This window comes from Coregonus lavaretus (genome assembly GCF_964263955.1).
Source record: "Coregonus lavaretus genome assembly, chromosome: 26".
NCBI classification, from domain to species: Eukaryota; Metazoa; Chordata; class Actinopteri; order Salmoniformes; family Salmonidae; genus Coregonus; species Coregonus lavaretus.
The window spans coordinates 12,315,671-12,335,260 of NC_140013.1; positions in this window are offsets into that span (position 1 = coordinate 12,315,671).

The following is a 19,590-nucleotide window of genomic DNA, read 5'->3' on the forward strand; positions in this document are numbered from 1 at the left end:
GTGTAAGGCAGGGTCGTACTCTCCGAATGTTGTAGAGCATGAACCTACAGGATCGGGTCACCACCTTGATGTTAGCGGAGAACGACAGGGTGTTGTCCAGGGTCACGCCAAGGCTCTTCGCACTCTGGGAGGAGGACACAACTGAGTTGTCAACCGTGATGTGAGATCATGGAACGGGCAGTCCTTCCCCGGGAGGAAGAGCAGCTCCTTCTTGCCAAGGTTCAGCTTGAGGTGGTGATCCGTCATCCACACTGCCAGACATGCAGAGATGTGATTCGCCACCTGGTTATCAGAAGGGGGAAAGGAGAAGATTAGTTGTGTGTCGTCTGCGTAGCAATGATAGGAGAGGCCATGTGAGGATATGACAGAGCCATACAGACTTGGTGTATAGCTAGAATAGGAGAGGGCCTAGAACTGAACCCTGGGGGACACCAGTGGTGAGAGCACATGGTGCGGAGACGGCTTCTCGCCACACCACTTGGTAGGAGCGACCGGTCAGGTAGGACGAAATCCAAGAGTGAGCCGCGCCGGAGAGGGCCAGCTCGGAGAGGGTGGAGAGGAGGATCTGATGGTTCACAGTATCAAGGGCAGCAGACAGGTCTAGAAGGACAAGAGCAGAGGAGAGAGAGTTAGCTTTAGCAGTGCGGAGAGCCTCCGTGACACAGAGAAGAGCAGTCTCAGTTGAATTACCAGTCTTGAAACCTGACTGGTTTGGATCAAGAAGGTCATTCTGAGAGAGATAGCAAGAGAGTTGGCTAAAGACGGCACGCTCAAGAGTTTTGGAGAGAAAAGAAAGAAGGGATACTGGTCTGTAGTTGTTGACATCAGAGGGATCGAGTGTTGGTTTTTTGAGAAGGGGTGCAACTCTCGCTCTCTTGAAGACGGAAGGGACATAGCCAGCGGTCAAGGATGAGTTGATCAGCGAGGTGAGGTAAGGGAGAAGGTCACCGGAGATGGTCTGGAGAAGAGAGGAGGGGATAGGGTCAAGCAGGCAGGTTGTTGGGCGGCCGGCCGTCACGTCGCAAGATTTTATCTGGAGAGAGAGGGGAGAAAGAAGTCAAAGCATAGGGTAGGGCAGTGTGAGCAGGACCAGCAGTGTCATTTGACTTAACAAACGAGGATCGGATGTCGTCAACCTTCTTTTCAAAATGGTTGACGAAGTCATCCACAGAGTGGGAGGAGGGGGGGAGGGGGAGGAGGATTCAGCAGGGAGGAGAAGGTGGCAAAGAGCTTCCCAGGGTTAGAGGCAGATGCTTGGAATTTAGAGTGGTAGAAAGTGGCCTTAGCAGCCGAAACAGATGAAGAAAATGTAGAGAGGAGGGAGTGAAAAGATGCCAGGTCCGCAGGGAGTCTAGTTTTCCTCCATTTCCGCTCGGCTGCCCGTAGCCCTGTTCTGTGAGCTCGCAATGAGTCATCAAGCCACGGAGCTGGAGGGGAGGACCGAGCCGGCCGGGAGGATAGGGGACATAGAGAGTCAAAGGATGCAGAAAGGGAGGAGAGGAGGGTTGAGGAGGCAGAATCAGGAGATTGGAGGGAGAAGGATTGAGCAGAGGGAAGAGATGATAGGATGGAAGAGGAGAGAGTAGCGGGAGAGAGAGAGCGAAGGTTGCGACGGCGCATTACCATCTGAGTAGGGGCAGAGTGAGTAGTGTTGGAGGAGAGCGAGAGAGAAAAGGATACAAAGTAGTGGTCGGAGACTTGGAGGGGAGTTGCAGTGAGATTAGTAGAAGAACAACATCTAGTAAAGATGAGGTCAAGCGTATTGCCTGCCTTGTGAGTAGGGGGGGACGGTGAGAGTGTGAGGTCAAAAGAGGAGAGGAGTGGAAAGAAGGAGGCAGAGAGAAATTAGTCAAAGGTAGACGTAGGAAGGTTGAAGTCCCCCAGAACTGTGAGGGGTGAGCCATCCTCAGGAAAGGAACTTGTCAAGCTCATTGATGAACTCTCCAAGGGAACCTGGAGGGCGATAAATGACAAGGATGTTAAGCTTAAATGGGCTAGTGACTGTGACAGCATGGAATTCAAATGAGGAGTTAGACAGATGGGTCAGGGGAAAAATTGAGAATGTCCATTTGGGAGAGATGAGGATTCCTGTGCCACCACTCCGCTGACCAGATGCTCTCGGGGTATGCGAGAACACATGGTCAGACGAGGAGAGATCAGTAGGAGTAGCAGTGTTTTCAGTGGTAATACATGTTTCCGTCAGCGCCAAGAAGTCGAGGGACTGGAGGGTAGCATAGGCTGAGATGAACTCTGCCTTGTTGGCAGCAGAACGGCAGTTCCAGAGGCTGCCTGAGACCTGGAACTCCACGTGGGTGGTGCATGCAGGGACCACCAGGTTAGAGAGGCAGCAGCCACGCGGTGTGAGGCGTTTGTATAGCCTGTGCAGAGAGGAGAGAACAGGGATAGACAGAGGCATAGTTGACAGGCTACAGAAAATGGCTACAATAATGCAAAGGAGATGGGAATGAAATGAACTAAACATCTGGAAAGGAGAGAGCGGGGCCTCCCTCACCACAACACCCAAATATAACTCTCCCAACTTCCACCTCAGAAACTATAATTGTTGTAAACTACAGCGGTTCAATGTTTTCTAGGAATAGACTAACTTAGTTTATTCAGCTAGCTAACTTGGTACAGTATTCTTCCGTGAAAATCGTCCAGGGCACCTAGTCATAAGACACCACAGCCAGCTAGCATGCCGGACTCCAACAACACGGTTTAGCACCAATACTCGGCCACAACAAACCACCAGTGTGTCAACACGCCAAGCAGATCATTCGTGTCCGTGTCTAACGTTGTGGGTTAGTCCCGACAGCTTGAGCGAGTCCGTCGTCAACTTATTCAGCCAGTTAGTTAGCTAGAATAGTTACCATACTAGCTAGCCATTGCTTTCAGACAAAGAAGAAACCCCTCCTTTCACGGCACGAACACACAGAGAGAGCCAAGCTAACGTTAACTAGTCACCCATGTCCCGAATTCCTTGAACGACTCTGGCTACCAATATGTAAAAACAAAACACAAATGTAGGTTATAACTTACCCCTAGCAGCTACTGTTAGCTAGCCAAGTGCAAAGCTAGCCACTGAATTGACTCAGCCAGTTCGCGTCTGTTCGCTAGGTCGTTCCAGCTATTGTTTACTAATAGCTATCCAGGTAGCAACAAGCTAGCTAAATTTCAAGCACAGTAGCCACTTACTACCTAACGTTAACGCTTCAGACAATGAGGTTAGAAAACAGCTGAATGATAGGCATTATTGTATGTAATTATTGTAGGCAGCCAGCTGGTGTAATTACAGGCACTCTCAGGCGTGAAACAACTATACCGTTGCTAATAGTTGCCAGTAGCTACCCGCCAGCTAGTCCAGGTAGTGGGTTAGCTAGCTAGCTTCGTGCTTCACCGGGCTCAGCCGAATACAATACTAACCTACAATAATTACATACAACAACCCACGATAACTACCTACAATACCTAACTACAATCTAAATACATAGTTTAAGCTTTACTCGACAAAGCCCAAACTATGTATAAAGCCAAGCTTACCCGACGACCTCACCCGACGACCTCCAAGTTTCAACAGGCTTCCCGTTGCGACGACCACCCGGAAATCTGCCCCTTTTCTCTGTACCCAACGCACTAGAAGACCAGTTCTTAAAGCCTTTAGCCATATCCTTATTCTATTCCTCCTCTGTTCCTCTGGTGATGTAGAGGTTAACCCAGGCCCTGTAGCCCCCAGTATCACTCCTACCCCCCAGGCGCTATCATTTGTTGACTTCTGTAACTGTAAAAGCCTTGGTTTCTTGCATGTTAACATCAGAAGTTGTGGTCCTCTGTAGCTCAGCTGGTAGAGCACGGCGCTTGTAACGCCAAGGTAGTGGGTTCGATCCCCGGGACCACCCATACACAAAAATGTATGCACGCATGACTGTAAGTCGCTTTGGATAAAAGCGTCTGCGAAATGGCATATTATTTAGAAGTTTCCTCCCCAAGTTTGAGTTATTTACTGCGTTAGCACACTCTGCCATCCCTGATGTTCTAGCAGTGTCTGAATCTTGGCTTAGGAAGGCCACCAAAAATTCAGAAATGTCCATTCCGAACGACAACATTTTCCGTCTAGATAGAATTGCCAAAGGGGGCGGAGTTGCAATCTACTGTAGCGATAGCCTGCAGAGCTCTATCATACTATCCAGGTCTGTGCCCAAACAGTTTGAGCTTCTACTTCTAAAAATCCACCTTTGCAGAAATAAGTCTCTCACTGTTGCCGCTTGCTACAGACCCCCCTCAGCCCCCAGTTGTGCCCTGGACACCATATGTGAATTGCTTGCCCCCCATCTATCTTCAGAGTTCATACTGCTTGGTGACCTAAACTGGGATATGCTTAACACCCCGGCCGTCCTACAATCTAAACTAGATGCCCTCAATCTCACACAAATTATCAAGGAACCTACCAGGTACAACCCTAAATCCGTAAACATGGGCACCCTCATAGATATCATCCTGACTAATTTACCCTCTAAATACTCCTCCACTGTATTCAACCAGGATCTCAGCGATCACTGCCTCATTGCCTGCGTCCGTAATGGGTCCGCGGTCAAACGACCACCCCTCATCACTGTCAAACGCTCCCTAAAACACTTCAGCGAGCAGGCCTTTCTAATTGACCTGGCCCGGGTATCCTGGATGGATATTGACCTCATTCCGTCAGTAGAAGATGCCTGGATGTTCTTCAAAAGTGCTTTCCTCTCCATCTTAAATAAGCATGCCCCATTCAAAAAATGCAGAACTAAGAACAGATATAGCCCCTGGTTCACCCCAGACTTGACTGCCCTTGACCAGCACAAAAACATCCTGTGGCGTACTGCATTAGCATTGAACAGCCCCCGCGATATGCAACTTTTCAGGGAAGTCAGGAACCAATATACACAATCAGTTAGGAAAGCAAAGGCTAGCTTTTTCAAACAGAAATTTGCATCCTGTAGCTCTAACTCTAAAAGGTTTTGAGACACTGTAAAGTCCATGGAGAATAAGAGCACCTCCTCCCAGCTACCCACTGCACTGAGGCTAGGAAACACTGTCACCACCGATAAATCTACGATAATCGAGAATTTCAATAAGCATTTTGCTACGGCTGGCCATGCTTTCCACCTGGCTACCCCTACCCCGGCCACCAGCTCTGCACCCTCCGCTGCAACTTGCCATTGCCCCCCTCCGCTTCTCCTTCACCCAAATTCAGATAGCTAATGTCCTGAAAGAGCTGCTAAATCTGGACCTCTACAAATCAGCTGGGCTAGACAATCTGGACCCTTTCTTTCTAAAACTACCCGCCAAAATTGTTACAACCCCTATTACTAGCCTGTTCAACCTCTCTTTCGTATCGTCTGAGTTCCCCAGAGATTGGAAAGCTGCCATGGTCATCCCCCTCTTCAAAGGGGGTGACACTCTAGATCCAAACTGTTACAGACCTATATCCATCCTGCCCAGCCTTTTGAAAGTATTTCAAAGCCAAGTTAACAAACAGATCACCGACCATTTCGAATCCCACTGTACCTTCTCCGCTATGCAATCTGGTTTCCGAGCTGGTCATGGGTGCACCTCAGCCACACTCAAGGTCCTAAACGATATAATAACCGCAATCGATAAAAGACAGTACTGTGCAGCCGTCTTTATCGACCTGGCCAAGGCTTTTGACTCTGTCAATCACCACATTCTTACTTGCAGACTAAATAGCCATGGTTTTTCAAATGACTCTCTTGCCTGGTTCACCAACTACTTCTCAGATAGAGTTCAATGTGTCAAATCGGAGGGCCTGTTGTTTGGACCTCTGGCAGTCTCTATGGGGGTGCCACAGGGTTCAATTCTCGGGCCGACTCTATTCTCTGTGTATATCAATGATGTCGCTCTTGCTGCTGGTGACTCTCAGATCCACCTCTACGCAGACGACACCATTTTGTATACATCTGGCCCTTCATTGGACACTGTGTTAACAAACCTCCAAACGAGCTTCAATGCCATACAACACTCCTTCCGTGGCCTCCAACTGCTCTTAAGCACGCTCTTCAATCGAACGCTGCTTGCACCCGCCCGACTAGAATCACTACTCACGGCGGGTCTGACTTAGAATATGTGGACAACTACAAATACCTAGGTGTCTGGTTAGACCGTAAACTCTCCTTTCAGACTCACATTAAGCATCTCCAATCCAAAGTTACATCTAGAATCGGCTTCATTTTTCGCAACAAAGCCTCCTTCACTCATGCTGCTAAACATGCCCTCGTAAAACTGACTATTCTACCGATCCTTGACTTCGGCGATGTCATTTACAAAATAGCTTCCAACACTCTACTCAGCAAATTGGATGTAGTCTATCACAGTGCCATCCGTTTTGTCAGCAAAGCCCCATATGCTACCCACCATTGTGACCTGTACGCTCTCTTTGGCTGGCCCTCACTACATATTTGTCGCCAAATCCACTGGTTCCAGGTTATCTATAAATCACTTCTAGGCAAATCCCCGCCTTATCTTAGATCATTGGTCACCATAGCAACACCCACCCGTAGTATGCGTTCCAGCAGGTATATCTCACTGGTCATCCCCAAAGCCAACACTTCCTTTGGCCGCCATTCCTTCCAGTTCTCTGCTGCAAATGACTGGAACGAACTACAAAAATCTCTGAAGCTGGATACACTTATCTCCCTCACTAACTTTAAGCATCAGTTGTCAGAGCAGCTTACCGATCACTGCACCTGTACACAGCCCATCTGTAATTAGCCCACCCAACTACCTCATCCCCATATTGTTATTTACATTGTTATTTATTTTGCTCATTTGCACCCCAGTATCTCTATTTGCACATCATCTTCTGCACATCTATCACTCCAGTGTTAGTACAAAATAATTACAATTTAGTATTATGGCCTATTTATTGCCATAACTTACTACATTTGCACACACATAGATTTTCTATTGTGTTATTGACTGGACGTTTTGTTTATTCCATATGTAACTCTGTGTTGTGGTTGTTTTTATCGCACTGCTTTGCTTTATCTTGGCCAGGTCGCAGTTGTAAATGAGAACTTGTTCTCAACTGGCTTACCTGGTTAAATAAAGGTGAAATAAAGACAGAAAAAAGAAAGAAAAATTTGAGATATAACAGCGACTTAACTCAAATAGCCTAGTGAAAAGTTGTCCTAATAGCATATTAAGTAACTCTACCTTGACACACTGCATTTACAGATCTGTCTGTTTTATTTGTAATGTGCTTAATTAGGCTAATTGTGCTCCTCATGAAAGCATAGGAAAGAGGAGAGCCAGAGGTGACTTTGACTGGGATGAACTGCTTCCTGAATAATAAGTCATATTATATCCATCTACATGAGCTCCTTTATCAGTTAGTCTATGAGGAAACCATTGAGAAGCCTTTGATCTTACTTCCTCATCTCTTTATGCTTGGCTGTGGTATGCATATCAAAGCCCTGGCAAGCCCTGTGAGTTTCACTGAGGACCTCAATGAGTCCATGGAAGAGTTAATTCACTAGGATGTCGTTTATACACTCGACTATTGATTGGATGGGGGCTTTAATGCTGAAAGCAACGAAAAATGTCCACCACTGGCTTGTTGTCCCACATAATTACCAAGCAAGGTTAATTTTTTCAGCCTCTCCATTTTGGAAGGGTCAATAACATTGTTCCGGGTACCTTTGGTGGGGATGGGCTGTGGTAACGGGGGAAATGGGAGTTAAAGACCCATTGGTTTACACTCGGCCTCTTCCCTTACCTTTGTAGAGCTCTGTTAATCTAGTGGCATTTAGGAGGGGGTTGATACCTTTATTTAAGTGCACTAATGCATGATCTGGCTGCCCAGTTCAATGGTAAGAGATTCCATCAACACCTGTCGCCAACACTAACCATCCCTCTAAAGATCAGGCCGCACAAGGACCCAGATGGTAAGGGAATGAAGGAAATCCATTACATTAAAATAAAGCCAACTTTTTTCTCTGTGCTGTGGTCTTTTTAAATAGGCATGATAAGCACTTCAGTTATTTATATTCTAATCCTTAAGGCAACACGTCATGCATTACCTGCTGTTCAATAAAATGGAAATGAGACTTCTCTGTGCATTGCTTTAGTGTCACATTGTATATAACAGATATTATTTGGACCTCCAGGAGGTTGCTATAATTCCGTTCCCTTTGCTGCAGCCACTTCTTCAAGCGATATTAGCAGTGCTGGTGGTGGATTAACATGGATTGTGAATTCTATGCCTATCTAGCATTGTGAAATTAGATTACCAAAATTATTTTGGCTGTACATTTTATGTTTATCAAAACAATGTGAATACCAGCAGAGAGAAAGCAGTATTACCCTGTCCTAGAGGACCAGGCCAGTGCTGTGAAGTTGCCCCCCCCATCTCAAGTGTAAATGTGAAGTCGCCCCCTCCCTTGTTAAGACAGTGACTACTGCACCGTTGGGAGACTGTAGACTTAATTTGCTCTTAAACAAGGGACATTCAGTCTCTCTCATTCTTTTGCAGAAGAACGTGAAGAAACAGCATCTGCCGAAGTGTCTAACTGAACTAGAGAGTCAGATTCCCCTGTCCCCTCCGAGACATTCTAACTCTCCCTCTCTCCGTCTGAGGAGGAACAACAGGAACTCAACCTCTCGGTGCACCACGATGGGTGTGTGCATTGTGTAAGCTATTCATTAGAGGGTGGCTCCCCCAAACAAAGACGTGCAATCGCTTTCAAAATGAGTGTAGTGTTATCCATTGTCATTGGATGCCCAGTACAACAAAGGATAAAAGGGACATTCATTAAAATGGTTAGGGACAGTGGCACTCAACCAGATTTTACGCTTATATGACTGGACTAGAAAGAGAGATGTTCTTACCTTTCCAAGGCCTAACAATGTACATAAAAGTTCTTACTCTTTCTCTGGGTGAAACTCTACTGCAATTCATAATGGTCTGTAGGCGACGTGAATCCACAGAGCATATCAACTAATATACATCATAGGTTTTTCCAGTAATCTAATTAGTGTAACATCTGCAGATACAGCCTCTTCTGTGGGGGGAGGAGTCTGAAGATACATTAACATCAATCTTATTGAGGATTGACCTTGTGGAATTACAGAATTACCTGTATTATGTTTGCAGGGAAATGTAAATTAATTATCCAAGCTAATTCCTCAAGCATTTATCCACTTAGGGGACACTGATAGATCTCCCCATAAATCTACAGACGTAATTGCATTGTGTGGATAAGTAACCTATTTTAGAGATCCCTACGATCAGTCTAGATACAAGGTGCTGGAGAAACATGTAATTGTGAATTTAACAGGCTATGTTAAACTACTGTGCAGTTGTGCTCTCTCTCTCTCTCTCTTTCTCTATCTCCCTCCCACCCACAACAAAAGCCTATCCCACAAATAAATAACATTAAACCACGTCACAGAGAGTGATAAGGAAAACCCCTTTAAGTGTCTTTTAAGAAAAGTCAGGTGGAAAACTAGTTCGATTTCTGCACAACAATTTAAAGCTATTTAAATCATCATTACTGTTTCACTGATGTACTGTACATGTGAGCTGGAGAGAAAAAAACAGCCCCGTTTTCAGATCAAATGATAAAACAATGAAATATCCTAAAGGATGATTTTGACTTAGACTGGAGAGCCAAGCTCCATGCACAGTACACATTCCCTTAGATAAACAACAACGTGATACTCCCCCTCAAAGAGAGACCAATGAAATAACCATCAGTGGGTGGTAAAAAAATTGTTTATGGCTGCTCACTTTAAAAATCCTCTAAAACTGCTGATACCAAAAATGACTGAGGAAGCAGTGTACTGTGAGAGAGGCATCTAAGTGACTGTCATTGACTGGCTTACTGAATACAGATGTCAAACAGAGTTGTGTGGCACCTGGAAAAGGATGGTGTAGTTCGTTACCATAGGTCATGCATTAGTAATAGCTCATCACACACGGATAATGTCATTGTGTACATTGTAGATCTCATCAAAGGCAGTAAGCCATTTGTCAGCCCTATAGGTTGGTGCTGTAATAACAGGTTTAATTCTTAAAGATCTATGAACTATGTATGAGTTACATAGTCTATTACATACATATTTTATCTCCGGACTAGAGAGTAGAGTATTCCTGTTTTAATGCACTCAAAAGCACATTTCAGCAGATTTTTTTTGTAAGAATGGATTTCCTTTGCCCCTCTGAAAGCTATTTTGACCCCTTTTTTCTTTTATAAATGAAAATACAACATGATTCTTGGCCATATGACTAACGGTAGTGGACGATGCCCAGTCCACCGTTTTTCCATTATCGAAGTCTGGGTCTCTGTGAAATCATTAGTCCTGAACTCCAGGTTAACTCCAGAGCAATGCATCTGATTCAGAAAACTCAGCACTTTTCATCACTAGACAACAGTTACCTGCAAATGATGTGGTAACATCTCAGAGAGTTCCCCCATCTTAATCAGGATTAAGACTCAATGGCTACTATTGGTTCCATTATTACTCTTCCAGCACTGTCTAGCTTTTTCATTGTGTTACAAATAACTTTAATTCTAACAAGACAGGCCTGGAACCCCTCCATTAATTACTACCACTAGCCTTTCTTTCTCTTTCCCTCAGAGCCACAACACTAGCCAGATTAGTCTGCTCATATAGTCAATTATAGCCCTGTCGCAGCTGATGCAATGCTAGAAGGACAGTGAGCTGGATAATAAACTAGATGAATGCTTTACTTTGCTGTTAATTTTGGATCTCTGAGAGCAGTGAGTGTGATCAGCTTTTAGACTAAATTAGTCTCTCTTTTTTTGTCATAAGAGTCAGATCTGATATTTTGCTTTAGATCATTTGCATTTTCTATCATTTTCAAATGAAACCCAAATATATGCTAAATGCTATGCCTCACCAGGGATGGGCTTATTTCGGTGAAAATGTCAGGAAACCACTGTTCAAATCAGGGGTTTCCAGAGGTTAGATTATCAGAGGCATCAGGATAGGACCTAAAGCCAGTGCACTCTCGCCCTTACCCCAGAGTCCTACTAAACCCATTACTTTCCAGGGTTGCCATTTTATTAACCAGTGGTCATTGATTCTCAGAGGAAATGAATAAAGTACAACATCACCTGATCAAAGCTGTCAAATCCCTAATGGGGGAGTACTGCTAGAAATGATTGTGGGAGGGAGGCCACACCAGGGAGGTGGGAGGTGACATTTTCTTAATGTAAAACCCAAACACACATTCCTTTGTGTTGTGTTTGGTTCATTTATAGCTCATATTAGCCCCAGGGCTTACATGTTATGCCTAAGCAATAGAGAGAAGAATCAAAGCCGTGCAGGAATTTTAAACACATGTACATGGAAAGAAGAAACGTCCACATATTTGTGCAGTATTCTGTGGACAGTATGGGGTGTATACATTGCCTATGTATAGAAATAGGCCTACATCATCACTCTTGGATTTAGGGATGATTCTAATTTTTTTAATGCCATATTATAATAATAATGATCTGTTAAGCAATTTTTTTATTTATTATTATGTTTTATGAGGAGAAGGCTTTTGTGGACCCTCCCCCCCCAGCTTGCAAGGTGCTATGATATGTAGCTACATGTGACTGGGAGTAAGGCCAAAACACACCATGCACAATGACAGTGATCTAGGGAACATTATAGTAATCATAAGAGCTCTGATGGCTCTGTTGTTGGGTAGGCGCCTGCCAGAGGGTCACGGGTGGTTTTGGGGGATGGATATGAGACTGTGGTGAGGAGAGTGGAGAGTTAATTGGCACACAGCAGGCAGAGACACTGATTTCCAGCACCAGGACAATTGACAGTGCCAGAGGTGAGCCATCAGCCGCACAGAACACTGCTCCCTGCCAGGTGTGAAATAGCATGCTGTCAGAGGGGACAAACCACACAACTGGCATACAAGGGCAAGCTGGGCTGCCCAAGGAAAAATAACCAGGCTGGCGCTGCCACACAAGCCCTAAAAGGGAGATGCCAAGGTGGCATGACACGTGCAACAACAATCTGTCCCATAAGATGGATAACAGGCTGGCATAGAGAGGATGTTAGGCGGAAGTCAACCTTGCACCAAAGACTCTGCCCCCATAGGTGAATAGCTTGGCTGACGCGTGTTGCACTGCTCTGTGAGCTGAGCCAGAGATAGAGCTGTGAGCTCTGAGGTGGAACACACAGAGGTGTTGGTAATATTATGGATGCCTCCTGTTTCCTGTGTCGGTGCCTCAGGAGAAGCTTCAGGCTTCCCGGTCACAGTTCAGTGACAGGTGGGTTTTAAATAATTAATAACTTGACAAGTGAACAAAATAGCAAAGCCCCTCACTGGGCTCAGCCCCTCATGATTTTGCTTCATACTCTTTTAGTCTGCTTCGCCCGGCTGCCCACGCTATGAAACTTATTCCAGAACACGTATGGTACATGCACAGAAAAATATCCAACTTTTTTTTATGTTAAACGTGTCAAACTCGTAGGCAGAGGGAGAAAACTGAAAAATGGATAGAGTCTTAAGGACTCAGTGCTGTTTCTCAGAGTGCACACAAACAAAAAATTAAAATTTCATTTAAAAACTGGTCTGTGTCGCAACAACAAATGCAACAGCACTTTCTACTGTATGTTAATAGTAAAATAGTCATAGCACTTTTTAAAGGGCTGTTGGGGGACTGAAATGGGAGCCCAAACAGTACGATGCTTCCTTACCCAAACACCCACAGTATGTTCCTCACATTAACACAGTGACAGCTGTGCTTGGAATCACTGTGGCAAGATTATTAAGGATTTGATGGAATATATCCATTTTCTATAAAGAGATTATTATCATTATTAAATTCGCCATAACTTCATTAAGAAATAATGAAAGAACGGTCAATCAATCAGAGACTCTTTGATCCAGATTCTGTTTTATGCAGTCACTAAATGGGCTGTATGATCTAAAAACCTATTTATTATCATGTAACTGTACAAATACTTATAATCAGAAATGGCTCTATTGTTTGAGCCAGACCTCCAAACATCAGTGTATAGAATGCAAATGCATAATATTATATAATATAAAATGGCCCTTAGTGTCCAAGACGATAGAAACAAACGCTAACTGTTTCTAACCACTGGAGGTTATTCACAATATTTGATCGCCTTCACATCTGTCAAGTACAGAAAATACCATGTGATGAAGCTGCCCTTTGACTCCACCCAGACTCTCCTGACTGGCACAGAGACTGGCAGATGTGCTGGACTAGAGGACGGCCAAACGAGAGGCTTTATCGCAGGCATCAGGCCAAAGGATTTGCAATTAGAATACTAGAATGGACATTAACCTTCTTATGATGGTCCAAAGGTCAGCCATGTTGGTCAGGGAGTTGGTCAACTATGATTTGCCAGTGCTATGATAAGATATTGTGTAAAAGGCGAGTGGCACAGCAGTCCAAGGCACTGCATCGCAGTGTTAGAGGCGTCACTACAGACCCGGGTTCGATCCCACAACCGGCCGTGATCGGGAGTCCCATAGGGCGGCGCACAATTGGCCCACCGTCGTCCGTGTTAGGGGAGGGTTTGGCCAGGGGGGCTTTACTTGGCTCATCGTGCTCTTGTGGTGGGCAGGGCGCCTGCAAGCTGACGCCGGTTGTCAGTTGAACAAAGAATGTGAAGAATGTATCTGCAATGTGTGTTAGCTAACTAGCCAGCAAGTTTTATGGGGAATAATTCCATTACATTTTTTAAATTAACTATGCCAACATTCCATTCAAACAATGCAGTCAATCCACAGCCATACACTGTCTCAAATCAGTTGATGATAGCACTCAGACAAGTTGTAAATGAAACTAGTTGTCACGATCGTCGTTAAGAGAGGAGGACCAAGGCGCAGCGTGATGAACGAACATGTTTATTTATCATTAGCGATAAACACGGACAGTAAACAAAAACAACAAACGACTCGTAACGTCCTAGGTAACATAGACCAACACGGAACAAGAACCCACAAACACAAAGGGAAAAACAGACAGTTTAAATATGGCTCCCAATCAGAGACAACCAGCCACAGCTGACACTCGTTGCCTCTGATTGGGAGTCACTCAGGCCAACATAGAAATAAACAACTTAGAACTCCCAACATAGAAATACACCACAATGAAAGAACACACCCTGGCTCAACATATAGAGTCCCAGAGCCAGGGTGTTACACTAGTAATGATATTGTATCATATAATACAACTCACAGCTTTCCAATAAAACAAAATCGGAGACATTTATGGTCTATGTACATACAGTGCATTCGGAAAGTATTCAGACCCCTTGACTTTCTCCAAATTTTGTTAGGTTACAGTCTTATTCTAAAATTGATTATATTTTTTTATCATCAATCTACACACAATATAATAATAATAATATGCCATTTAGCAGACGCTTTTATCCAAAGCGACTTACAGTCATGCGTGCATACATTTTTTGTGTATGGGTGGTCCCGGGGATCGAACCCACTACCTTGGCGTTACAAGCGCCGTGCTCTACCAGCTGAGCTACAGAGGACCACCAATATCCCATAATGACAAAGCAAAAATAGGTTGCAAATTTATTAAAAAAATAATAATTGAAATATCACATTTACATAAGTATTCAGTACTTTGTTGAAGCACCTTTGGTAGCGATTACAGCCACGAGTCTTCTTGGGTATGACGCTACACGCTTGGCACACCTGTATTTGGGGAGTTTCTCAAATTCTTCTCTGCAGATCCTCTCAAGCTCTGTCAGGTTGGATGGGGAGCGTCGCTGCACAGCTATTTTCAGGTCTCTCCAGAGATGTTCGATCAGTTTCAAGTCTGGACTCTGGCTGGGCCACTCAAGGACATTCAGAGATTTGTCCCGAAGCCACTCCTGCTTTGTCTTGGCTGTGTGCTTAGGGCCGTTGTCTTGTTGGAAGGTGAACCTTCGCCCCAGTCTGAGGTCCTGAGCGCTCTGGAGCAGGTTTTCATCAAGGATCTCTCTGTACTTTGCTACGTTCATCTTTCCCTCGATCCTGACTAGTCTCCCAGTCCCTGCCGCTGAAAAACATCCCCACAGCACGATGCTGCCATCACCATGCTTCACCGTAGGGATGGTGCCAGGTTTCCTCCAGACGTGACGCTTGGCATTCAGGCCAAAGAGTACAATCTTGGTTTCAGCAGACCAGAGAATCTTGTTTCTCATGGTCTGAGTGGGCTGTCATGTGCCGTTTACTGAGGAGTGGCTTCAGTCTGGCCACTCTACCATAAAGGCCTGATTGGTGGAGTGCTGCAGAGATGGTTGTCCTTCTGGAAGGTTCTCCCATCACCACAGAGGAACTCTGGAGCTCTGGCAGAGTGACCATCGGGTTCTTGGTCATGGCTTGGTCATGGCTTGGTTTTTGCTCTGACATGCACTGTCAACTGTGGGACCTTATATAGACAGGTGTGTGCCTTTCCAAATCATGTCCAATCAATTGACTCCAATTAATTTGTAGAAACATCTCAAGGATGATCAATGGAAACAGGATGCACCGGAGCTCAATTTCAAGTCTCATAGCAAAGGGTCTGAGTGCTTATGTGAATAAGGTATTTCTGTTTGTTATTTTTTATACATTTGCAAAATAATCTAAAAACCTGTTTTTGCTTTGTCATTATGGGGTATTGTGAGTAGATTGATGAGGATTTAAAAAATATATAATCCATTTTAGAATAAGGCTGTAACTTAACAAAATGTGGAAAAAGTCAAATGGTCTGAATATTTTCTGAATGCACTGAATACGCTATATATACAAAAGTATGTGGACACCACTTCAAATTAGTGGATTCGGCTATTTCAGCCACACCCGCTGCTGACAGGTGTATAACATCGAGCACACAGCCATGCAATCTCCATAGATAAACATTGGCAGTAGAATGGCCTCACTAAAGATCTCAGTGACTTTCAACGTGGCACCGTCATAGGATGCCACCTTTCCAACAAGTCAGTTCATCAAATGTCTGCCCTGCTACAGCTTCCCCGGTCAACATTAAGTGCTGTTATTGTGAAGTGGAAACGTCTAGGAGGAACAACGGCTCAAAGGTGGTAGGCCACACATGCTCACAGAGCGGGACCACCGAGTGCTGAAGCACGTCTGTCTTTAGTTGCAACACTCACTACCGGGTTCAAAACTGCCTCTGGAAGCAATGTCGGCACAATAACTATTTTTCGGGAGCTTCTTGAAATGGGTTTCCATGGCCGAGCAGCCACACACAAGCCTAAGATCACCATGCGCAATGCCAAGCGTCGGTTGGAGTGGTGTAAAGCTCGCCGCCATTGGACTCTGGAGCAGTGGAAATGCCTTCTCTGGATGATGAATCACGCTTCACCATCTGGCAGTCCGACGGACAAATCTGGGTTTGGCGGAAACCAGGAGAGCGCTACCTGCCCCAATGCGTAGCGCCAACTGTAAAGTTTGGTGGAGGATGAATAATGTCTGGGGCTGTTTTCATGGTTCAGGCTCCTTAGTTCCAGTGAAGAGAAATCTTAACGCTACAGCATACAATTACATTCTAGACGATTCTGTGCTTTCAACTTTGTGGCAACAGTTTGGAGAAGGCCCTTATCTGTTTCAGCATGATAATGCCCCTGTGCACAAAGTTGGTCTGTACAGAAATGGTTTGTCGAAATCAATGTGGAAGAACTTGACTGGCCTGTACAGAGCCCTGACCTCAACCCCATCGAACACCTTTGGGATGAATTGGAATGCTGAATGCGAGCCAGGCCTAATCGCCCAACATCAGTGCTCGACCTCACTAATGCTCTTGTGGCTGAATGGAAGCAAATCCCCGCATCAATGTCCCAACATCTACTGGAAAGCCTTCCCAGAAGAGTGAAGGCTGTTTTAGCAGCAAAGGGTGGACCAACTCCATATTAATGCCCATGATTTTAAATGAGATGTTTGATGAGCAGGTGTCCACATACTTTTGGTCATGTAGTGTATTTTAGAGGCTACAGTGAGGGAAAAAAGTATTTGATCCCCTGCTGATTTTGTACGTTTGTCCACTGACAAAGAAATGATCAGTCTATAATTTTAATGGTAGGTTTATTTGAATAGTGAGAGACAGAATAACAACAATGTTATAAATTGATTTGCATTTTAATGAGGGAAATAAGTATTTGACCCCCTCTCAATCAGAAAGATTTCTGGCTCCCAGGTGTCTTTTATACAGGTAACGAGCTGAGATTAGGAGCACACTCTTAAAGGGAGTGCTCCTAATCTCAGCTTGTTCCCTGTATAAAAGACACCTGTCCATAGAAGCAATTAATCCATCAGATTCCAAACTCTCCACCATGGCCAAGACCAAAGAGCTCTCCAAGGATGTCAGGGACAAGATTGTAGACCTACACAAGGCTGGAATAGGCTACAAGACCATCGCCAAGCAGCTTGGTGAGAAGGTGACAACAGTTGGTGCGATTATTCGCAAATGGAAGAAATACAAAAGAACTGTCAATCTCCCTCGGCCTGGGGCTCCATGCAAGATCTCACCTCGTGGAGTTGCAATGATCATGAGAACAGTGAGGAATCAGCCCAGAACTACACGGGAGGATCTTGTCAATGATCTCAAGGCAGCTGGGACCATAGTCACCAAGAAAACAATTGGTAACACACTACGCCGTGAAGGACTGAAATCCTGCAGCGCCCACAAGGTCCCCCTGCTCAAGAAAGCACATATACAGGCCTGTCTGAAGTTTGCCAATGAACATCTGAATGATTCAGAGGAGAACTGGGTGAAAGTGTTGTGGTCAGATGAGACCAAAATCGAGCTCTTTGGCATCAACTCAACTCGCCGTGTTTGGAGGAGGAGGAATGCTGCCTATGACCCCAAGAACACCATCCCCACCGTCAAACATGGAGGTGGAAACATTATGCTTTGGGGGGGGGTTTCTGCTAAGGGGACAGGACAACTTCACCGCATCAAAGGGACGATGGACGGGGCCATGTACCGTAAAATCTTGGGTGAGAACCTCCTTCCCTCAGCCAGGGCATTGAAAATGGGTCGTGGATGGGTATTCCAGCATGACAATGACCCAAAACACACGGCCAAGGCAACAAAGGAGTGGCTCAAGAAGAAGCACATTAAGGTCCTGGAGTGGCCTAGCAGAATAGTTGCTATTCAGATCTCGTATTGCATAATTTCAATTTCAATGACCAGGGGGGCGAGAGTAGAATACCGTTCCCTCAGTCGCATCTCACAATAAATATTTATGAACACATTTGAATAATATGATTTTGTAATTACAAAATGTGGATCTGTGCAAAAAAAAGGCTCCAAAGAAGAGAAAGGCATCCTGCTCAGGAAAGGGACATCTTCAGATGTGAATTCGATTCATTCAGGGTCATGCATGGTTAAGTGGCCTGGAAACTTGGTGGATGCTCATGAGCAAAGCAGGCAAAGCCCAGCACACCTGGGTTACTATTTGTGAAAAGAGAATATATCCAACATATCAATGATTCACCAGCCTCACTAAATAGTAATGCCTGCATGGCAACAGCCAAGGCTACCTTACCTCCTGCTCCGTATGAAAGGCCTGGGTTTATGCTTCAGTGTCACATGCCTTTGGTATCTTGTGTCATATCTAACGTATAGAACCAGATGTGGCCTTGTTTGGGTTCTCCACCAGATATCACCTTTGTTTTCCCTTTAAGGGAGAATGTGCATTTTTGGGACAAAGCAAATATCCACTTCGTGGGCAAAAGTGACATCGGGAAATATATGGTAGATTTTGGACTGGTGCATGCTGCATTTCCCAGGGTGTAACACATTGCCTTGTGCGAAAAGTGGCACATTACAATGTGTAACACATGGCCCTCTCTGGAGAGACACAGTGAGTGGGCCAGGGGGATGACTGGAGTGGTGGAAGGAGAAGATCATATCATGGGGGTGAGTAGGTGTTTTACGAAATACTTGATATGGGTGGGAATTGCCAGGGACCTCATGATACGATATTATCACAATACTTAGGTGCCGATAGTCCCATTTTTATTCCGCTAGCGTTGTAAACACGGTAACTCTTATAGTCCTGCAGGGAGCTATTTGAAAATAATCAATACTAACATTGGTGGGGTTCAAATGCCTCTCTGTCTCTTGGCTGATTAGCAATAGCTTGTGAAAATGAAACCACTGGGAGTGTTCGGTTGGACTTACATAGGGTGAAGTCAATGGCCCATATAATGGTGCTTGTAAAGAACTGAGGTAATGGTGTTTTTTCCAAACTAGCTGGTGTCCCTATGCATACTCTGTACTGTGAATGCAACAAACTGTTGCTACCTAACTACAAATTACCACACAAATCACCCTGTGAACAAGTTACCAGGCATTCGTCAATGAAAAAGATCATGACCATGAGGGCTGATCATTGTGTCCATAAAATACATGATTTCTTACTGCATATTCTTCTATTTCTCAGTAGGTAGATGTTTCAGACTACGGCTGAAATAGACAATAAATAGTGTAACAGGGAGGAAGTAGCACCCAAATTACCGGAGTCTGACAACTTTGTGAGAGGATACTTTAACTCTGTATTCTGTTGATGCATCATACA